General features: G+C 49.0%; 1 long non-coding RNA gene across 1 annotated transcript; it reads right to left on the reverse strand.

Moving 5' to 3' along the window:
• Positions 1 to 16,974: 16,974 nt before the first annotated feature.
• On the reverse strand, positions 16,975 to 19,959 carry LOC119186669 (uncharacterized). The gene is made up of 3 exons (XR_005111734.2): positions 19,755 to 19,959; positions 17,970 to 18,147; positions 16,975 to 17,218 (listed from the first exon to the last, which is right to left on the reverse strand). It is a non-coding gene; the product is annotated as an uncharacterized LOC119186669 (long non-coding RNA).
• Positions 19,960 to 22,122: the final 2,163 nt, after the last annotated feature.

Here is a 22,122-nt window from a genome sequence, read left to right on the forward strand (position 1 = left end):
TCGACGAAGCAGGCTCGATCCTTGTCCAAGCGGGCACTGGCGAGCAGAGATTTACCCCTGGCTCGTCTTCGTGCTTCGTTGTAGGTTGGATGCATATTGCGCGGCATCCGCGCAATCTGGATCTTGGATCTTACGTCGTTGGACAGCTTCACAGCGTCAGGACCGACAACCGTGGGGTTTCGTCCCAGCATGCCGAGTATGGCTCTACCCGCTGGGGTGCCAGACAGTCTGACAAACTGTGCAAACTCTTGGGCTTCGACAATTTCTTCGAACGTGTAGTGGATTCCCAACTTCAGGAGGTCTTCCGTGTGCGTTCGAACGGGAATGCCAAGGGCCAGCTTGAAGACTCTTCTGATTAGGGCATTGGTTTTGTTGCGCTCCGACACGAGCCAGTTGTGCATAGCCGCCGAATAAGCGAGGTGGCATAGCACGAATGCGTGGATAATCCGGATCAGATTGTCCTCCCTGATTCCGCGATGCCTGTTAGCGATTCTTCGAATCAGTCCGAGGGCGCTTTCGGTCTTGGAACAAATGCGTTTGACGGCGGCTCCATTGGCTCCGTTAGACTCGATAAACATTCCAAGGACCCTGATAGTGTCCACCCGCGGAACTGGGGAGCCGTTACCGGTGAATAACGTAATGTGGCTTTCCATTGCTGGCTTCCAGGACCGGTGAGAACCGCCTCTCGGCCTCTTCTTATACAGTAAGAGCTCGGACTTAGCGGGCGAGCACCTTAGCATTGTCAAATGCGAATAATTTTTACCGAACCAAACGTACTTTGAGTGTGTCGATTCATCAGTCCATCTGCCTGTCTGTCCTGTTTGTCCTGTCTGCCTGTCTGTCTGTCTGTCTGTCTGTCTGTCTGTCTGCCTGTCTGTCTGTCTGTCTGTCCTGCCTGCCTGTCTGTCTGCCTGTCTGTCCTGTCTGACTATCTGTCTGTCTGCCCTATCTGTCCTGTCTGTCCTGTCTGACTGTCTGTCTGTCTGTCCTGTCTGCCTGCCTGTCTGTCTGTTTGTCTGCCTGCCTGTCTGTCCTGTCTGTCTGTGTGCCCTGTCTGTCTGTCTTTCTGTCTGTCTGTCTGTCTGTCTGTCCTGTCTGCCTGTCTGTCTGTCCTGTCTGCCTGTCTGTCTGTCCTGTCTGTTTGTCTGTCTGTCTTTCTGTCTGTCTGTCTGTCTGTCTGTCTGTCTGTCTGTCTGTTTTGTCTGTCTGTCTGTCTGTCTGTCTGTTCGTCTGCCCGCCTTTATGGTGGTCATTTAATTAGTTAGGTATTCACCGAATCAGCATAGTATGGCTGAGGGTATGACGATCATCACTGACTTCAACTGATTGCCGTGCTATAGCAGCCTAATTTTAACGCGACAGCGTTAAAGAGATAGTTTCGCAAAATTCCGGCGTCGACGTCGGATTTGGTGGCGGCGTTGCCGTCGTAGGTTGTGAGCGAAACACGATCTTGTCCGTGACCGAAAAATGGTGGCGACTGTCTAGGTGGTGACAGATGAATTTACCATACAGTCACTACCAATAGTGAGTGTTTGATCAATCCAAGAAACTGGTTAAGTCTGTAGGCAATCATCACGTAAAGTAGCTTAATATATAGAAAATAGCGACGGTATCCTCCTTACCTTCTCCGAAGGGTTTAACCATCGTCTCCCAAGTGTCGGAACCTTATATATATCATTTCCCAAACGGCCCCCGTGCGGACGCCGGCCCTATAACCCGGTTCGCACCACTTTCCTCTCAAGAATGCTTTGTCACGCTGACAATGCGCGCCATGATCGTGACCCTTCTCGAGTGGTGGCCTCAGAGGCGAGAGAGGAGTGTGCACTGCGCGGCGGCTTAGTTTAACAAACGACGGTACTTTCCAAAAAATATCCACGGTCTTTATCATCACTGGGTTCAGAACACCGCCTGCCCATTACTACAGTGTCTAGAAATATATTTCTAGACACTGTACCACAACTTCAGGGGCGCGATTCTCAATGTGTTCACTTTCTTTACTGTCCACTTTGGCCTTCACTGATTGGCTGGAGCTCGGCGAGCAGAGTGCTTCCTGTTTCCGGTCGTTTTTCCGCAACGCTATCCTAACGTCATGAAGCTTTCACAACTTTTGACACAAATGGGAAGGATGGAATGCGTTTCACCGCAATGAATGCTGCCCTCAAAAATCCACTCTAAGATGCACTTCTCGGAGGCTGTGCATCAACTCCAAGCGCGTTAGCTCTTGAATTAGGTTTAACTCCTTCAGGCATGAATTATGATGCACTGTCTCGAAATGCATCAAATTCTCATGGAATGATTCAAAAGCACACAATATTACATACCTGGAAAGGAAATGAAGAAATGCGTTTTGAGCGAAACTCAGAACTTAGTGTTAAGTATCATGTAATAAAATATCTAATTAGGCTGCAATCAGCAAGTTTCATTCCTTGCATAAAAAACAAACATTAGGCCCAAAAATGCATAACTGTTTTTTGTTAGCATTCGTTTTGAACAAGGGAAAAAATGCTCTTGACATTGTTCCTGGAACAAGGCACGTGAAACATGGTACAGTGTCTCCGGCAAAGTGTTCCTCTATAGCAATACGCAGCACAATGACATTAAATTGGTGTTAGTCGTCCACTTGGGAGGCCTCCACAAATGTGCACACTGCGTTTCGAGCCATTTAGGAAAATACACGGCTTGTGACACCCCTCCGAAGTTTATTTGTACAATTGTACACAAGGCCCCTGAAGGCGTCAACGCGGCCACCCGCCTAACATACCTGGATGCGTAGCGTACCTGTACGCATTCCCTGCGTCCTTGTCAGACAGCTGAACACGTTCTGTTTAACGTTCTGCCTTGTCGAGTTTGTTGAGGTGCCCTATAGCTATACATTTCGTCCTTTCCTCTACGCTGGGAATATGCCGGTGGATTCAGTGCGTCAGTTTGGTCAGCAGCGCGATGACGTCCCGTCTCGCCTCTTTTTTCGAGTAATTGAATGCGGTCCGCCGAAGTGAACGCGTCCACTATAGGTGAACATATTGAGAATCGCACCCCACAATTGACCATCGACGAACGCCGAGGATCATATCGACGCCTGGGATTGCCGCCCGTCAAGTGGGACAACCGGACTGGGACAACTGGAATTGCTAGAACGAAGGTCTCCGATAACAGAAGACGTTTCGCGACATTTTCGATAGGGAAGGGCGCATGCCCTGCGGCATCTCGGGAAAGTTGAATTCATGACCCTGGCCATGTTTTTAAAGACGATAGTCTTTTTTGGGGACCTTGGACGCAAAATTTTTGGTGTGTCTGTTTGTCTGCCCTTACCGGTACCCTAAACGGCACCAAAGTGGCCAAACAATACTCCAAACGGCCGAACCCATCCACAGCGCCCGCCAATATTGCTCGAGGTTTAGCGTGCCTACTTGTGCGATTGTCGATTAAAAAGCAATTATTGCCCATATCCGAGGCACCATAACAACACGTCAATGTTATGTATGTGCACTTTTTACTAGAAAAGGCATACATAAGTAATTCTAAGGATCATACCGCTTATCACGCTGCGCTGACCATGCAACGCTTTCGCGAAAAGGCGAGTGTTTCCAACGCTTTGCTAAGACGACACAGTCGTGGCACCTACCCGTCGCCTTACGTTCTACACCTTATCACCTCAGAGACGGACGCGCACGCCGCGCGCTTCATTTTCCAGGATAACTGCCAGATTGCGCTCATGTCTCACGTGTGACGTAACTTGATGCGCTCGTTCGCTTCCGCTGCATGCTCGAGGCACTCCAACGCAGCACCTCCAGAATACCATTCACCGATTTTCTTGCGCAGAACATCAATTAAACGTTTTGTTCACTCTCTCCAGACGCAAGACTATCGTCTTTCGACGACATTTGCAGTGTAACATGCAGATACGGGGCCAATTTTTTTCCTTGAACACACGGCTTACTTGCTTACTTTCGGTGTGGTGGCGACCGTGCAAAGGCACGTAGCGGCCGCAGTAACTTGCAGCCCGCTGTGCTCAATTCAGTCAGTGAACATGAGTTGGGTACCGATATCACGTGGTAAGTTGGGCACATAGCATAATTTGTAGAAGGGTCATGGAATGATTGCTAGATGACTAGGATAATTCGTAATAAATTTTAGGCCATGTGCTGCGCCATGATGTTGTGCTCGCGTGTTCCCGGGAGCCACGACTACGAGTTGGCTGCATTTTTTTCTCTTTGACCATGCTGGAATGTCTTGCAGCGCCCCTTTAGAAAGAGAGAGAGAGAGAGAGAAAACTTTATTAAAAAGTCAGTCAATTGTTCAGTCATGGGCCGTCGCCCCTAGCTGTCGGCCGGAATCCCTTGGGACGCGGCAGCAGCAAGGGCTTGACTGATGATGTCGCGCTGGACGTTGGGATCTGGGCTGCAGAGCAGGGCCTCCCAGGATTCTACAGTGTGAGAACCATTGTTGATTTATTGATTTATTGATTGATTGATATGTGGCGTTTAACGTCTTAAAACCACTATATGATTATGAGAGACGCCGTAGTGGAGGGCTCCGGAAATTTAGACCACCTGGGGTTCTTTAACGTGCACGCGAATCTGAGCACACGGGCCTACAACATTTCCGCCTCCATCGGAAATGCAGCCGCCGCAGCCGGGATTCGAACCCGCGCCCTGCGGGTCAGCAGCCGAGTACCTTAGCCACTAGACCACCACGGCGGGCCATCGTCTTGACTTCGACATGTCCACACCATGTGGACCAAATTCGCTACCTCATCACAAAATTTACACTGGGACTGAAAAACTGTGGGGTGCCACTTGCTGTAAAGTGCGGGGTTTGGAAAAAAACCCCGGTCTGTAACTTTCGCCACAAGACCTCGTTTTTCTTACTTAGTGAGTTGTCCGCTCTCGGGTATACTTGCCGATTCAGCCTGTAGTGTACGGACGGCAGTCTCCGTCACCCTTTCCGATTCATAATTTCTCACAGCGTTTTTGGAGTCGCTGATGACCACCCTGACCCCCTTTTGGCTGATGGCCAAAGCTATGGCCACTTCCTCGGCCTCTACAGACTCGACACCAAGGACTGTGCAGCACGCAATCAGGCCCCCATCTTCCCTGACCGCCACTGCCGTGTGTGCCGCTTTGCTTTCATATTCCGCAGCGTCTGTATACGCGACGTCCTGTCGACCGGTGTACCTGGATTGTAATGCCTCTGCCCTGGCTTTACGCCTGCCTTCGTGAAAGATAGGGTTTATATTTCTGGGTAGCGGAGGTATCTTTATCCTGTCCCTGATCTGTATCGGTATGTCTTTTGAACGCGCTTGCTCACGCGTGGGCTCATAGCCCAATCTCTTTAATATTGCTCTCCCCGTTTTAGACCCGAGTAGTCCTTGATGTTGTGCAGTCACAGTAGCATCAATTAGCTCATCGAGTGTGTTAGATACCCCCAACTTCATAAGTCTGTCAGTTGACGTGTTTGGGGGAAATCCAAGCGCGCCTTTCACACTTTTCCTGATAATGGTGTCGAGTTTGCCCCGCTCCGCTTGGTTTAATTTTAAATAAGGTGCCACGTACACTATCCTACTTATTATGAAGGTCTGTACTAATCTAGAAGGTTCGCCTCCTTCATCCCAGCATGCCTGTTTGCTATTCGTCTGATGAGACGACATGTCTGATTAGAACTGGCTTCCAACCTAACCAGAGTTTCAGAATTCTTACGGTTCGCCTGAATCCTTAGTCCAAGGACACGGATACTGTCGACCGCGGGGATCTCTGCGCCGTTAACATACAAGTGGATGTCCACTTCAGGCCTGGTGTGGAGCCGCCGTTTTCCGGCGGGCATGAGGAAGAGTGCTTCCGACTTTTCGGCCGAGCATTTAAGTCCTTTGGGCTCCAGGTACTCCACAATTTTATCAATGGCGATTTGCAGAGAACCTTCAATTTGGCCATCACTGCCCTTGTTCATCCATGATGTTATGTCATCCGCGTAAATGATGTGATTTAAATTGTCAATATCCTTTAACTGTTCAGGCAGTTTAAAAATCACAATGTTGAAAAGAGTTGGGGATAACACCGAGCCCTGAGGTGTCCCCCTGTTGCCTAATTTAATGTCCTCGATGGAATCTTCCCCGATTTTTAAAGTGGCTGTCCTGTTCGAAAGGAAGTCCTTCACGTAGTCATAAACTCGCTTTCCGACGTTCAGGGAGCTCAGATTCTCCAAGATCGATACGTGCCTCACGTTGTCAAATGCTTTTGCCACATCTAACCCCACGATAACTTTTGTGTCGCGCGTTGGCTTGTCTATAATTTGGTCCTTGAGCTGTAGCATCTCGTCGCACGCTGATAGTCGGGGTCGAAAACAGATCATGGTGTCCGGATACATACCATTGTCTTCCATGTACCAATTGAGCCGCGTCTGAACGGCATGCTCCATGAGCTTACCTACGCAAGACGTTAACGATATCGGCCTAAGATTCTCGAAACAGAGTTATTTACCCGGTTTAGGAATGAAAATTACATTTGCGAGTTTCCACTCCTGCGGTATCGTTCCTTTTTCCCAACACTCCTGCATGTACGTTGCTAGGTTAACGATGGACCTATCATCAAAATTACGGAGCATTTTGTTGGTCACTCTTTCCGGCCCTGCCGCTGATCTAGTCCTTAGCCGATTAATCTCCGCTCGCACCTCAGCCAAGGAGATAGGGGCATCTAAGGCTGAGTTTTCCCGTCCTCCATAATCTGGGAGAGGTTCGGATCCGGCGGTATTAATGTATCTGCTCCGAACTTCTTCTAAGAGTTCCTTCCTAGTGCCTTCCAATTGGTGCGCCATCCGTTCCAATTGCTGTTTAGACGCTGTCTTCGTGCTCTCCGGATCTAAAAGGTGACGCAGAAGTCGCCACGTCCCGGACGTACTTATATTCCTATACATCTCCTGACAGACGTTCCCGCACCTTTGCTTCGTGAGCGTGATGGCGTGCTCTTCAATTTGCCTGTTTAAAGCCGCTATTTGTTTCCTGATACTCCGATGCCATCTCCTCTGTGGGAGTCGGTTTTCCAAAGCTTTCTTTTTCTTCCAAAGATTTACTAATCTCCTGTCTACCACTTCGTTGTCCTCCTCGGTTTTCACCACTTCAGTGGCTTCCTTAACAGTACGTAACACCCCATTGTACCACTCGGCAATGTCGGAAGTGGGAGTCGGGTCGCCCCTGTGGTCCCTGAAAGAGTCCCAATTTACGGCCTCTACCCTTCGTTTCCGAGGTGTTGCCGGGCCTCCCTCTACCACTATTTCTACGATCATGTGATCACTGCCTATGTCCTCGTTTGTGTTGCACCACGTGGCACTAGTGCCGCTCCCCGACAGAGTAAGGTCGGGTGTGGTGTCAACCACGACACTATTTCCCTTCCTCGTTGGCTGCAACGGGTCGGTTATCAGATCCAGATTATGAGTTTGCATGTCATCCCACAATTTCCTGCCCTTAATTGAAGCCTGCTTATATCCCCATGCCGTGTGGTGAGCGTTAAAGTCACCGACGATCAGCAATGCGTTGTTCTTACTCTTACGTCGCGTAGAAGCGAAGAGATCGTCAAAGTCGCATCGCCTTTGTCTGGGAGAGCTGTATATTGTGATGACGTTTATTCGAGCCGAGAAGTCGCAGCGAGGTCGCAACGGAAAGTGGGCGTACGGCAAGTCTGGCAGAGGTGGCACAAACTCTCGCGCAAGCAGAGCACGGGCTTTTTGTTGTCTTCCGAAGGCGCATACGCGTTGGTGCGTATGCTCCACTACAATACCCCCGGGATGAAGGGTAGCTATCCTGGCGACTCAGGGAGTAGGCACAATGATGGGGTCGTAGTAGGGCTTGAGACGGTCGACGTGTACGGTCTCGCGTCCTCGACGGCGCAAATCTGGTGATTGTGTTAACGGCTCGATGATGTAATTCACCGGGGAGGTCGCGTCAATGACACGGTACGGACCATAGTACCGGGCCAGAAGTTTAGAAGACAGGCCAGGAACGTGCGGGGGCACCCAAAGCCACACAAGGGAGCCAGCACGAAATGTAGGAGCTATGCGGGGAGCGTCGTCGTGTCGAGTCTTTTGTAGGCCTTGAGCCTCACTTGTCAGAGACCGAGCCAACTGACGGCAGTCTTCAGCGTATCTGGCGACTTCCGAAAGCGGGGAGCACTCAGATGCATCAGGGCGGTATGGTACTATAGTGTCGAGGGGGTGGGAAGGTTCGCGGCCGTACAATAGAAAGAACGGAGAAAAACCGGTAGTCGCTTGCGTCGCGGTGTTATAAGCGAAGGTAACAAAGGGCAATACAGCGTCCCAGTTAGTGTGGTCGGAGGAGGTGTACATCCTCAGCATGTCGCCAAGTGTGCGGTTGAACCGCTCAGTAAGACCATTTGTCTGTGGATGGTATGCGGTAGATTTCCGGTGGATAATGTTGCATTCAGCGAGGATAGCTTGGATGACCTCCGACAGGAACACTCGACCCCTATCACTGAGTAATTCCCGCGGAGCACCATAGCATAGAATGAAGCTGCGGAGAATGAAGAGTGCAACTTCGTGGGCGGTCGCTGCCGGTAGAGCTGCAGTCTCAGCGTAGCGTGTCAGATGATCGACTCCGACAATAATCCACCGGTTTCCAGAGCTACTATATGGGAGTGGGCCATATAGGTCTATACCCACGCGGTCGAATGGGCGAGCCGGGCATGGCAGCGGCTGTAACATGCCGGGAAGGTGCCGCGGAGGTGTTTTGTTCTGTTGGCAAGTGGTGCAAGACTGAACGTATTTCTGCACAAAACGATACATTCCTCGCCAGTAATAGCGTTGGCGCAGCCTTTCGTAGGTTTTCAGGACACCTGCGTGAGCACTTTGGGGATCTGCATGGAAATTCATGCAGATGTCAGAGCGCATATGAGTTAGGACAGCAAGGAGCCACTTCCAACCACCAGGCGTGTAGTTGCGGCGGTACAGAATGTTGTCACGTAAGGAAAAGTGGGCTGCTTGCCGGCGTACCGCTCTCGTGGAAGGGACAGAAGACGGATCGGTAAGGTAGTCGACTAACAAGGCAAGGTATGGGTCTTTACGCTGCTCCGAAAGCATGTCAGTGCTGTCGAGTGGTGACAAGGTGGTAAAAGGGGGTGACAGAGAAGCCACATCTGGTGTTAATGGCGATCGGGAAAGTGCATCGGCGTCCGCATGCTTGCGACCGGAACGATATACGACACGGATGTCGTATTCCTGCAATCGAAGTGCCCAACGGCCCAGACGTCCGGACGGGTCTTTCAAGGTGGACAGCCAACATAGAGCGTGGTGGTCTGTGACCACATCGAAAGGACGGCCGTAAAGGTACGGGCGAAACTTCGTAAGCGCCCAGATTATGGCCAAACACTCCTTCTCTGTCACGGAGTAATTAAATTCAGCCTTCTTAAGAGCGCGACTTGCATAAGCGACTACGTATTCGGTTTGGGTACCTTTCCGTTGTGCCAAAACTGCACCAAGACCAACGCCGCTTGCATCAGTGTGAACTTCTGTGGCAGCAGTGGGGTCGTAGTGGCAAAGAATAGGTGGCGAGGTCAGCAGGCGGCGCAGCTGGTGAAATGCGTCGTCACATGCAGGTGACCATGCAGATATACCTTTGCTGTTGGAAAGCAGACTAGTCAGAGGTGCAATGATGGACGCGAAGTTGCGCACGAAGCGACGAAAGTAAGAGCAAAGACCAACGAAACTTCTTAGGGCTTTCAGTGATGTGGGCATTGGGAAGTCAGCGACAGCTCGAAGCTTATCGGGGTCCGAAAGAACACCGTCTCTTGTGATGACATGTCCCAAGATGGTTAGTTTGCGGGCTGCGAAGTGGCACTTCTTGGTGTTAAGTTGTAGGCCTGCAGAAGCTAGACACGCCAGAATCTCGTGGAGACGACGAAGATGTGTCGGGAAATCAGCTGAAAAGACTACGATGTCATCTAGGTAACACAAGCAAGTTTTCCACTTGTGGGCCCGCAATATGGTATCTATCATGCGTTCAAACGTCGCAGGCGCGTTGCAGAGCCCAAATGGCATGACTTTGAACTCATACAGGCCATCTGGCGTTACAAAGGCGATCACATTCAGCCATTGGCACCTGCCAATACCCAGAACGCAGATCCAAGGATGTGAAGTACTCGGCGCCTTGTAAACAGTCAAGAACATCGTCTATTCGTGGTAGCGGGTAGACGTCTTTCTTTGTGATCTTGTTTAAGCGGCGATAGTCCACGCAAAATCGAACGGTGCCATCTTTTTTCTTTACCAGAACCACGGGTGACGACCAAGCGCTTTGAGAAGGCTGTATGACTCCACGTTTATGCATGTCATCTACTTGCTCCGTAATGACGCGGCGCTCTTCGGCAGAAACGCGGTAAGGACGCTGTCGCAGAGGCGAATGTGAGCCGGTGTCAATAGTATGAGTGACAGTCGTGGTGCGGCCCAAAGCAGGTTTCTGAAAGTCGAAAGAAGAGCGAAACTTGTTAAGGAGAGCAACAAGTTGGCTGCGATGCGAGGGGGGAAGGTCTGCGTCAATAGCATCGTCGAAGGCTGGTGAGCTTGATGGCTCAGACGCCTGAGTGATTGCGGCAATCTGACATGGCGTTTCGTCAGGAAGAATAATATCATTGATATGGTCGACAGGTTGCACATATCCTACCGTTTCACCACGAAGCAAGCCAATGGGGTAGTTGCAGTGGTTGGTAACCAGCATTACGGTTAAACCAGACGCAATCGTAAGAACGGCAAATGGGAGCACGATGCCCTTGCGTTCAGTAAAAACAGGGGATGGCGTAAACACCACCGTGGCGTCAGGTTGCGCCACACATGAAAGGCTAATAGGGACTGAAGCTTCCGGAGGCAAGGTGATGTCGTCGTCAGCGATGAGTTTGCAGAGCAGTGGTGAATGGTCGGGCAATGGAAACTCACAACTTGGCACTAGGGACACTTCCGCACGGCAACAATCGATGATAGCTTCATGACCTGATAAGAAATCCCAACCCAGGATTAGGTCATGAGAGCAAGATGGTAGTACGAAAAATTGGACGATGTACAAAACGTCTTGGAGGACGACGCGCGCCGTACACACAGACGAGGGCTGAATGCGTTGCGCGCTAGCCGTGGACAGCACGATGCCACAGAGAGATGTGGTCACTTTCTTCAGTTTGCGACAAAATTTTGCGTTCATCACAGAAACGGCGGCCCCAGTATCAATTAACGCTTGTGTGGCGACTCCCTCAACATTAACATCAACAACATTTCGTGGCGAAAATGGAGGCCTTGATAATTGCGCAGAAGTTGCAGTTCTTGCCTATGGAACTGCACTGATTAGTTTCCCTCCTCGGGAGGTGGTCTACGACGCATAGGAGATGGTGATCGGCGACGAGGAGATGGGAAACGAGAAGTTGATGGGCGACGATCCGAGTCAGAGTGCCTCTGTTCGTATGCAGACGTGGTGGCCTGCTGCGACGCATAGGTAGGAGTTCCAAAGGAGGCGTACGCAGGTGTGGGACGGCGGCGGCAGTAGCGTGCAATGTGGCCAGCGATGCCACATGCGAAGCAGATAGGACGGTTGTCATGGGTGCGCCACTCATTAGATGGACGGAAAAAGCGAGGTGAGGGCCTGTAAACCGGTGGCGCTGCCGGAGGAGTTGGAGCCGATAAGGATACTGGATGCGGTGGGGGTCGCGCAACCACAGCTGCGTAGCTGAGAGGTGAAGATGGTGCAGGTGGTGCGTAGCTGACAGCTGAGAGATTAGATGCTGCTGAAGTGCATGCGTAAGGGGCCTGCACTGTAGGTAGGGCATTGCAAATTTCAGTGCGTATGGCCTGCTGCAGTGTCGAAGGCAGACTTGCGGTGGGCGCGTCGCTATGCGGCAGCAGGGAGAGCTGTCGGGCGACTTCCTCCCTGATGAAGTCTTTGATCTGGTTGGACAGGCTTTCTTGGCGAACGTTGACATTTGCGAGTGCGACAGCCGAGATCGAATCTGGTGGTGAGACACTCTGTCGGGCGATGGAACGCTGACGGCGTAATCCATCGAAGCTCTGGCACAGGCTTACGAGGATTGCCACCGAGGTAGGGCTTTTCGCTAGCAACATCTGGAATGCGCCATCCTCAATGCCCTTGAGAATCTGCCGAATTTTCTCTTCTTCGGGCATAGATTGGTTAACACGCCTGCAGAGGTCGAGCACATCCTCAATGTAACTCGTAAACGTTTCGCCAGGCTGCTGGGCTCTGTGGCGCAGACGCTGGTCGGCGCGGAGCTTGCGGACCTCTGGTCGGCCGAACGCTTCTGTTACGAGGGTCTTAAAGGAGGACCAGTTGGTGATGGCGGTTTCGCGGTTGGTAAACCAAAGCTTAGCTACGTCTGCCAAGTAAAAGATGACGTAAGCGAGTTTAGAGTCGGCGTCCCACTTGTTGCTGACGCTTACGCGTTCGTACAAGGAGAGCCAGTCTTCGACGTCTTGCTCACCACTTCCGCTGAAGATTGGTGGGTCCCGCTGGCGAGTAGCGCCGGGGCAGGTAGACGGGGCAGCCGATGGTGCTGGCTGGGCTGGGACGGGCTGGTTGGCGACTGCGTCAGTCATGTTTCGCGGTAGTCTTTCAGGCAACTTGCGAGAGCGGAGCTCCAGGTCTTCTTGGGGATCTCAGCAGCCTCCACCAAATGTGATGACGTTTATTCGAGCCGAGAAGTCGCAGCGAGGTCGCAACGGAAAGTGGGCGTACGGCAAGTCTGGCAGAGGTGGCACAAACTCTCGCGCAAGCAGAGCACGGGCTTTTTGTTGTCTTCCGAAGGCGCATACGCGTTGGTGCGTATGCTCCACTACAATATAATTAATACGAACAAGCTAGCGTTTTTCTTTTTTGGGGGTATTAGTTCTATGAGAACATGGTCGTTTTGTGCATTACCAATGTCATGCTGCACCGCCGTAAAGTTTCGCCTGACCAGGGTGGCCACCTGCGTACTCGTGCCTTCGCTTACATAGGATTTATAACCCGGCAATGTCGCCTTTCTCCCACATTCCTGTAAAGCTATAACATCCGGTCGATCCCCTTTTCGCAGGAATTCCTGCAGAACCGCGCGCTTGCGCGTGAAGCCTCTGCAGTTCTATTGCCAAACGGTGTTTTTACTGAATCTGTGAGCCATGATTGCCACTAAGGTGATTCGTCGGCCTGCCTAATACTTCTCGAGCGGCTGTTCATACGCCTGATCCCTCTTCGCGAATTCTGTTTTAAGTTCCTCGGTAAGTTTATTATCCCGCTGGTGCAACTGCTGTGTCCGATTTTGAAACATCTCGAACATTAGTTTCTCGAAGGCCTTACGCCATTCATCGTCCTGGGTAGATTTGGCTTCAATGTTTGCCTCCAATTGCGCTATTTTCATGTCTATCACGGTCTCTACGTTCTCATCTATTACGGGCTTTTCCGCTTCTTTAGCCCTCTTTTTCGCTGGAGGGGGAGTAGTGCTCTGCTCCTCCGGCCTTTCTATATTTTAATTCTGTGGCATTCGTGGTAGGGAAACCGGTGTTGTGTTAGACGACTTAATAGCTATTTGAAGCTCCTCTATTTGCCGACTCATCATTGCTAGCTGCTCTTTAAGCATGCGATTCTCTTCCTTAATGGTTAACATTTCTTCATCGCGTTTATCCTGAGAAGCCCTATCTCCCCAACCCACCTTGCGGTTCGGTGACGTGGGTCTCCCACTGTTGAAGACAGCACTGCCGGAAGTCCCCTCGTTTACTGCACCAGTCATTGGTGGCAGCTGTCCTTCTTGTCTTTCCGGTAGTCTTGGGAAGGAACCTGCTCTTCCTCTTGACCCTCTTCGATGCTTCGACCGGCTCCTGGACCGTTCTTTGATCTCTTCCATTCTGCACGTTTGTGGATCGGCGTCTTTCGCCTTCCGCTCTTCTCTTTCCATTCGCCGCCAGGCCTCCCACTGTCTCTTCTTTATTGTATAAGGGGTCCTGAAAGCTTCCTTGCATTTCCGATCTGCTGTCAGATGACCTTTGCGACACAGCTTACACTTGGGCTCACATGCATGGTCCTCGGGTGGAGCTGTCATTCCGCATCCCCGGCAGCGAACATGGTCGCTGATACACACGTCCGATCTGTGTCCTAGCTGGCCACATCGGTAACACACCTCGTATCGTTTCTTATAAAGCACGCACTTCAGCGGTACGCCGTAACAGTACATCCATCTGGGCATTGTCTCATTTTTGAAGATGATGACCGCTGAACTTGAGTTGCCCAGCTTACTAACACCAAGTATCGGCGGGTTCCTTGAGTTGCCGAAAGCCTCTGTCAGTTCTTCTACTGACAATCTCGGGTCGATGCCACGCACCACACACCGCCCGCTATCCTCGTACGGCGCGAGGTACGCCGTGACGTCGTAGTTCTTGCCTTCAATCTTGATAGACTTAATTCTGGTCACCTTCCAGACAGTGTCTATGTCGGGAGTGCTGAAAATCAGGGTGCCTTGCTTGTCGTTAACAATGAGCACTTCCTTTTCTTGTCCTTTAATCCATGGAATTCGCGCTGCCATGCGCACCGCCTCACTGAGCCTGGTGTTCGGAACTTTTGTGAGCGCCAGCCCGCACTTCGGACGAATGATTATCTTGTAGTCGTTCGGCGGCAACCACGGTAGGTACGACGCAATCGAGCGCTCCGCGATCTTGTGCCCCAGCTTTTTGTATGCTGCGTTCGCAGCCGCCGTCTTCTTCCTGTCTTCGCCGGGCTCGGCTCCACTTTCTGCCCGGGCGTTGCCATCTTGGCGTCCCTGTCTGTCATCTCTAGCGGAGTCACGCAGCTCTTTAACATGTTTTCCAACTTTCGTGATCCAGTCAGCGGTTCTAAATTCTTCAGGGGTAATTTCAGTACCCTCCATGGTCACCTCCATTGCCGTCGCGTCTCCACAATGGGGCTCTGAAGCGAACCCGCCGAGCCGCCGCGTTTGTTCACCGCTAGCGTTAGGCTTTGCTAAAATAGCCATAAAATGTCCCAAACGTACTCACAGTCCTGAAGTCGTGGTCTAGATGATCCCTAGAACTTCAGGCAGGCGATTATAGGAGTTGTTTGCTGTAACTGCACAATTTCCGCCAGACCAAACAACTTTCTGCGGAGCTGATGCGAGGCACATCCGAACTCCCTGGCCCCTTGGTGGCCTCTCCCCTGGCCCCTTGGTGGCCTCTTCGAAAGAGAGAGAAAAAAAAGAAGAGCGGGAGCACGGAAGAAAAAAATAAAAAGCACTAAGTCAAACAGTATGACAGCAGGGGTGTTTTCACAGTGTCGCTTTTTTTGTGCTTTGTGTACATGCTAGTTCAGTCTAATCAAGGAGGATTAAAAAATGGCCGCATATCCACGGAGTGAATAATGGATAGTGGGGCGAAGCATCCGTCCGTTCATTCGTTCTCGCTTCCATCCATCCATGCGTGCGTCTGTGTGGCCGCCCGTGCGCCCATCCGCCCGTCCGTGCGTGCGTCTGTTCGTGCGTCCGCACGTTCATCGGTACGTCCGTCCGTGCTTTCGTCCATGCACCCGCTCCTGCGTCCGTCCATGCGTCCAGCCGTCCGTGCAGCCATCCGTGCGTCCGTTCATGCATCTGTCTGTGTGTCCGTTCGTCCACTTATTCAACACTCCAAGTACCATCATCTCGCATCTTTCCATCATATATTCCTCATATAGAAGCACCGCCATCCAGCGGACATTCCAAGGACTGAACGAGAGGAGGCACACGCACACTTTCTTACGGCTAGTGTTTCGTGTCTACTTCCCACCTTTATCCACCTCAAGTTCATGGTATATACTAGTTCACTGTACTCATGGCACTGCGGCCCAGCGCTCGCTAAACCTTTCTAAAACCTAGGGGCTTACGCCCAGGGTGTATAACGTAGCAACCCTTTCTTGTCTTGTGTGCGTTGTTGAACAAAAAATTCGCAGCGTGCGCGTTAACTAAAAGCCGAATTCTCCTATCTCTCATTCTCCCTTAGCAGCCATTGGCATGTACATTGAGCACTATATTTTATTGTTCAACAACGCACAAAGAAAATCTCTCACCGGCACCACCTTGGAGGTCAAAATGTTATACTTGTTATACACTACTACTACAACGGCTACGAAAGACGAACTGGTGCCGCTATGAGAAGCTTCGCCCCTAAAAAGTGCTGGAGTGGAAATGATTGCGCAGAAGTGAAGCCGTTCCTCTGGCAAGATGGTGGCTGTGGCGGCCATCTTACTAGGGGCATGCTAAAGTATCACCGTTGATGGATTAAAAGCGAAGCGTTTCCCTCGCACGCCGAACGAGTTTAATGTGCGAACTTTTTCGGGTCACATAGTGCTCCAAGTGCGTGTTAAAGTTACCAGTTTTCCTTAGTGAGCCTCGAATTGGAGGCAATGTTCTTAGAAGATTCAGTCATCCATACTCGTTTCTGTGTGTTATTTCGTCGGGAACAACTATCTTTTATTATAGAACTAACGTTGAATTTACATAACATATCAAAGCCACTTGGTCTTCAAGTGGGCACTATCAGAAAAGAGCATGTTTCCGCCATCTTGGCAGTGGCAAAAGGTGGCTTCACTTCTGCTGGCAAGGCATTGCGGGAGCTTCCACTCCAGCAATTTTTCTTTAATCCTCCTTGGGTCCAATGCTAAAGTGAAGAGCTAGCAATTACGAAAAGTAAGAAAAGTAAAAAAATGTTTTTTTTTTCTGTGCTCTGTGAGCATGCTAGTCCGGCCCACTATGTGAAGAGCTAGCTATCACTAAAAGTAAAATAAAAGTAAAAAACATTTTTGTTCTCTGTATGAAAACAGTGATGGATGAGCCACCACTTTACTCTAAAAAAAATTGTCCTCGAGTCCTTGCAGTATATGTCCGCGGTAATCGATCTCGGAAACCGAGGGCTGCACTCACTTTAAACACATAATATATTACGTTAAGTTCTCATCCTCGTTAATAAATCAGCAAGTCAGAAGCCTGTAAATCTGGTTAGAAATCTTTTTATTGTTATTTCAGAACCAAGTGACCACATTGAAGAAAGCCCGGCGTTAGAACAAGGGGCATCATGAGACGTTTTCCCGAAGAGAAAGCGGTGGGTAAGTTCTGTCGAGACCGACTGGCTCGACTGAAGATCAACATGGCGGAATGACTAGGCCGTTCTTCAAGAGTGTCAGTGACTGTGAGTAATGGGATGTGTTAGCAAGTTGAGTTGATTTCGGAGAAGTAACCTGAAAAGGAGAACGTAAGTATGCATGAACCTCGTGAAAGTTGCAAAGATTCATTTCCAACCCTGCAGATATTGCAAGTTGTTGGTATATGGCCTTGTTGTGCGTGTTATGCTGACCATTGAAATTTGTTTTGAGCACACATAATCTCTGGGATGAGTTCGATATATTTCGCAGCAAGACGACGCGTTACATCTCGCAACCGTACTGTCGTTAATTCGACAGCATTATTGTCTGTATACGCTGCAGCTTCGTTAACATAACACACAGCGTCAAATTTGGTTCCGTCAAATAAAAAACACATAGCTCTCTTAAGGTATCTTTGATTGGATTAGGTGTTAAATCATGTAGGTTCAAGGGTCATCTTCTAGACTAATTGCACGAAGTCATTAATGTAGCATTGATGGTCTTAAACCAATATGACACTCCTTCACAGCGACTGCCTCTGTTCATCGTTGGACGATTTTTTATTATAACTAAAGTACATAAGAGATGAAATAAGACAATGCAGACTGTGATGACTTATTCAAATGCGAACGTTTGAAAAATATATCTACATATTTTTCTTCGCTTATTTTCCGCAGACCACCTAAAAAGTCTAGGTAGAAAACAACGAACCTGCATTGAATAATTTGTCATTAGTGTATTATTTAAGGACTAACCTTTAATTACGAGCACCCTGATTATAAAAAACGTAACCGTTACAAGCCTAGCCTACTTTGGCCCCAGCGGGATGGCTAAGCAGCGAGCTTACCATGACATGTCAGTGCTCGAGTTTTACATAGCGCTTAGCGTACGTAGTAGTAGTAAGGGTAGTGTGCGCCGTAGTAGGCGGCGTAAGGGTATCCGTAGTACAGGCCGTCAGCGATGTAGTACTGTGGTGCCGCCACAGCCTGCGAGACGGCGAAGAGAGCCAGAACGGCCAGGAGGATCTGCAAGATCAACCATGGTTCCATTAAGAAAAACGATAGCATCAACGAATACAAGGTGACTGCGTCTGTCATTGAGGAAAAATCTATTGTGCAGTGCTCTTCCTAATCTGTCTTTGTAAGTAATAAGTATTGATGAATCACTAACAATAAATGTACTGGAGTTGGTGTTTCGATATGGGGACTACTTCACTAAATAAAGTTATCTTTCTCTCTTCTCTGGCGGGTCCACTTGCGGAAACGTGAGTTCCATCGGTATTCCTTGCTAAAGAGTCATCACTTCAGGAATCCATCTTCCCCTAAACTTGTACGGGAAAAAAGTGCCTTAATAAAGAATGGGGGCTCGTAGGGAGAATAACAACATGATCAGGTTCCAACGGGCTCTCGGCGTCTGCGTCAGTCCCTCACGTTGTTAATAAAGCTACTTTCTGGCGGCATTATTGACGTAGTTTCACAGACTGTAAACTACCAGTGGCACCGAGACAAGATGCAGTGATGTACTTATATGGCTTTAACATAGTAGCTAAATCATTTAATGTATTCGATATCTCACCTAGACAAGTATTTCGCTCTGCATAACTGTCGACGTAAAACCACGAAGTTTAACCTATACAAGGCGATTACGAATCTTTGAAGTCGTGCAGAGATACTTCAACGAAACTTTGTAGTGGCCTTGCAAGAGTATATGAAGCTGCACACGTTCACATTGCATTCCGCATAGTAGAAACCTACAATTAGCATTTGTCTTGAAGGATGGTTTACAATATGTTAATATCAATGTTCACAGTATTAAATGGTGGACTTAAAGCTTACAGCGTTGACGGTTTCATTATGAATAAATGCGATGAGCTTCTTCATAGCAATGTTTTCAGCTAAATATATTTAATACGAATATATATAAAAAGACGTTATTGCGATAATGGTATCGCGTTGTCTGCAAATGAAAATATAATTGAGGTTTTTTTTTGTTTTTTTAACTTTGCCGCCCCTGAGTGTCGACAGTAAATCCTGAAGTGTTGACTATCGCTCACTATATCAAACATCCTTCTCGCAGCTCTATGACTCAATTCTTTACACACTCGCGATTCTTGTCCAGCTCAATCAATTCATAATACTAGCGAACACTCACAAGAGACAGCACGGCACGACGTTTTTTGTAGTCTGTACTGCAACAGAATCGAAAGCTGGGCTAGTTGGATATGCATGGTATAACTGTAAGTTCGAGCGCACGAATAAACAGAAAGGAAGATAGGACAATCGAAGAGAGGACTGCGTTTCGAAATAGAAGGCACAAAGTAGACGACGGACCAAAAGGGGGACAAAGGGTGTCTCCTTCTTCGTCCGTCGTTCACTTTCGACTTGTATTTTGAATCACGCAATACCAACACGCCCAGTGATTCCCTCTCCCGCTGTAGTGCCTGTTCGCTACAGTATTGTAAATGCACCGCCAGTACCAAACAGCCTAGCCTAGTGGATTAGCGTGTTACTTGACACCAGCAGGAAGGTGTAACACAATTTACCGTAGCAGAAGAGACACTCCTCGTTAACGCGAGGCGACAACTAAGTGCGGACGAATGAACGCGTCGATGGAAGCCGATGTCGATACCTACCAGAACCTTGATCATGATGGCTGGGGTCGGTGGGTCTCCGAGTGCTGCTGCTCGAGAGGGAAGTGCGTCTGTGCCTCGTCACCGACACTTGCTCCGTTATATACGGCTTCTCTCAAGGTGACGTCTTCGTATTCAGGCGCCCCTCTCGGCCCCGCCCCCGCAAATTTCGCAACCGAATTAATAGTTCGCTCGCCAGTGCTCGCGTGTGCCACGGAACCGAAGAAGAAGGAAACGCAGATCAGGGACTCGGCAACACCTGCGCTGCGACATTCTATCAGTCACTCGTCATTCAGCACGCAAATTTCTTTATCTGTCTTTTTTTTTTGTCTATACCACCTCTTGTATTGAGGCGCGAATATCTTTCTCTATACAGGGTCACCGATTATGAAGCGAACAAGTGATGTATGTATACTTTGCGACGGTTCTCCTGACTTGCCTCGATTCGTCTTTGAACATCGAACACAAGACTTTGGAGCACTGGCATGACACATACCAAATTACAGATATACACCTAACGCAACCACGCATAGCATACATCCGACTTCTGTGGTCTTCTTTGTACGTGCGCTGCTCTCCGTCTCTATTCAATCTTCATTTCCTTATTCCCAGTGCATGCAGGGTACAAACCAGACGCTCCACTTATTCTTTTTCCTGCCTCATCTATTATATAGATAACCTAATACTGCTCGTTTTTCCCAACCCACGTGTAGGGTAGCTAACAAAACCAAAGCTTGGCTAACCTCCTTTTCTTTCCTCTTCACTTCCCTTTTATATCTCTTTCTCTCTTAGTGGTGTTAACGATGCACGTTTTAAGACGACGCCGGCGCAAACGGGAGAACTGTACATTGTGAAGTGCTCATAGATCGGGTGACAAGGTAACTCCTAGCAATCCATCAATAATATTGGTACAAAATAGCTTCTGGGAACGTTCTGGTCATTAACGCGCAGCTCTCTTCAAATCTGTCCACCCATTGGCCAACTAATTGTTTATGTCGGCTCGACGGGAAATGGTGCTCGTCACGAACTTCCGCGTGCGTTTTCTCACGCCTTGTCTGTGTGTTTGGTGCACGGGAATATATTAGCTTGCGCGTGCATTTGTGTACGCTTGCGTACGTTGCCGCACTTGTGTAGACATTGCGAATGCAAACACGAATGCAAAAGCACACAACGACGAAATTCTCTCATGCACTCACCAAACTAGCCATACTTGTGTGACGAACTTCGATTAAGGCCAGTGGAGATTTCTGTAGGTCACCTGGGAGGGGGGCGCAAAAGTCAGCCTCATACGTTGACTAATAGCGACGAGTAGTTGTTCTTTCGCTGTTTTAAAACGCTTTATAAATCATATTGACCCGATTGCCTTCCCGACATCAAGCCTCCCCAAGGCAAGTTTGACAAAAAGCCACAAGCAATATTTTTATGCATTAAAAAGAAAAAGCACCGGCGTATCTCACTGGTAGAATACTGGGCTGTCACCAGCGGACCTGGGTTCGAGGCCCACTATGACATTGGTGCTAGGTTTCTTTTTTTTTTCTTAATTTGCGCGATGAGGTTACGGACACCGGCGGCGACGGCGAACAACTGTGCGCGACCCAAGTTGTGATCTCATAACAGCTTTCCCTGTAAAAAAGATCCTGCACACGCTTATGGTCATGACATTATTATTGCTTGCAATGACGTTACGAGTTCTGACGGTATCTTCTCGAGCCTGAATTGATAGAGAGTAAATAAAAACAATATAATCTCACATAAGCAACAGTACTACTTGATCTAACAAAGAAGTTGAAGACAAAGAGCACCTTTCTTCGACAATGTAAAAGTTACGACGCTCCTCATGACATTTTTTTTTTCAGAAAATGAAATGCTTCTATCAACAGCCCTCATCAGTAGCAAACATTTTAGGCCCATGACTAAGAGGACATTTTAAAAACCATGTTCAGCACGCAGTTATGCGTCATTTTTGGAGAAATCGAAATTATCACAAAAAAATTAGATCCGATAGAGAGTTTGTTACGATTATCATCAACCGGCATTCTTCGCTGCATGTTTCTTGTAATTTCATGCTTGTTCAGAATTACTTGTGTGAACACAACAGTTGATTTTAGGGTCCAGCCCTTAAGGGACAAGTTGCAAGTGACTGAAGTTATAATCGATTACGACAACATATTAGCGAACTTGTATGTTATGTGCGGGCACTTCGTTTGCGCGAATACTTGTGTTCCGTCAACTTTTATCTTGAGCGGTTGCTTTATTGTATCAGAGAACCTGAACTGAGTGCGTGTGTTGTACCATGTTCCTTTGTGTAGTATTGTGCATGTTTTAGACTTTGCGACGACAATTGTTGAGCAAGGAAAGAAGAAGAACCGGC

This window comes from Rhipicephalus microplus, chromosome 9 (genome assembly GCF_043290135.1).
Source record: "Rhipicephalus microplus isolate Deutch F79 chromosome 9, USDA_Rmic, whole genome shotgun sequence".
Classification (NCBI taxonomy): Eukaryota; Metazoa; Arthropoda; class Arachnida; order Ixodida; family Ixodidae; genus Rhipicephalus; species Rhipicephalus microplus.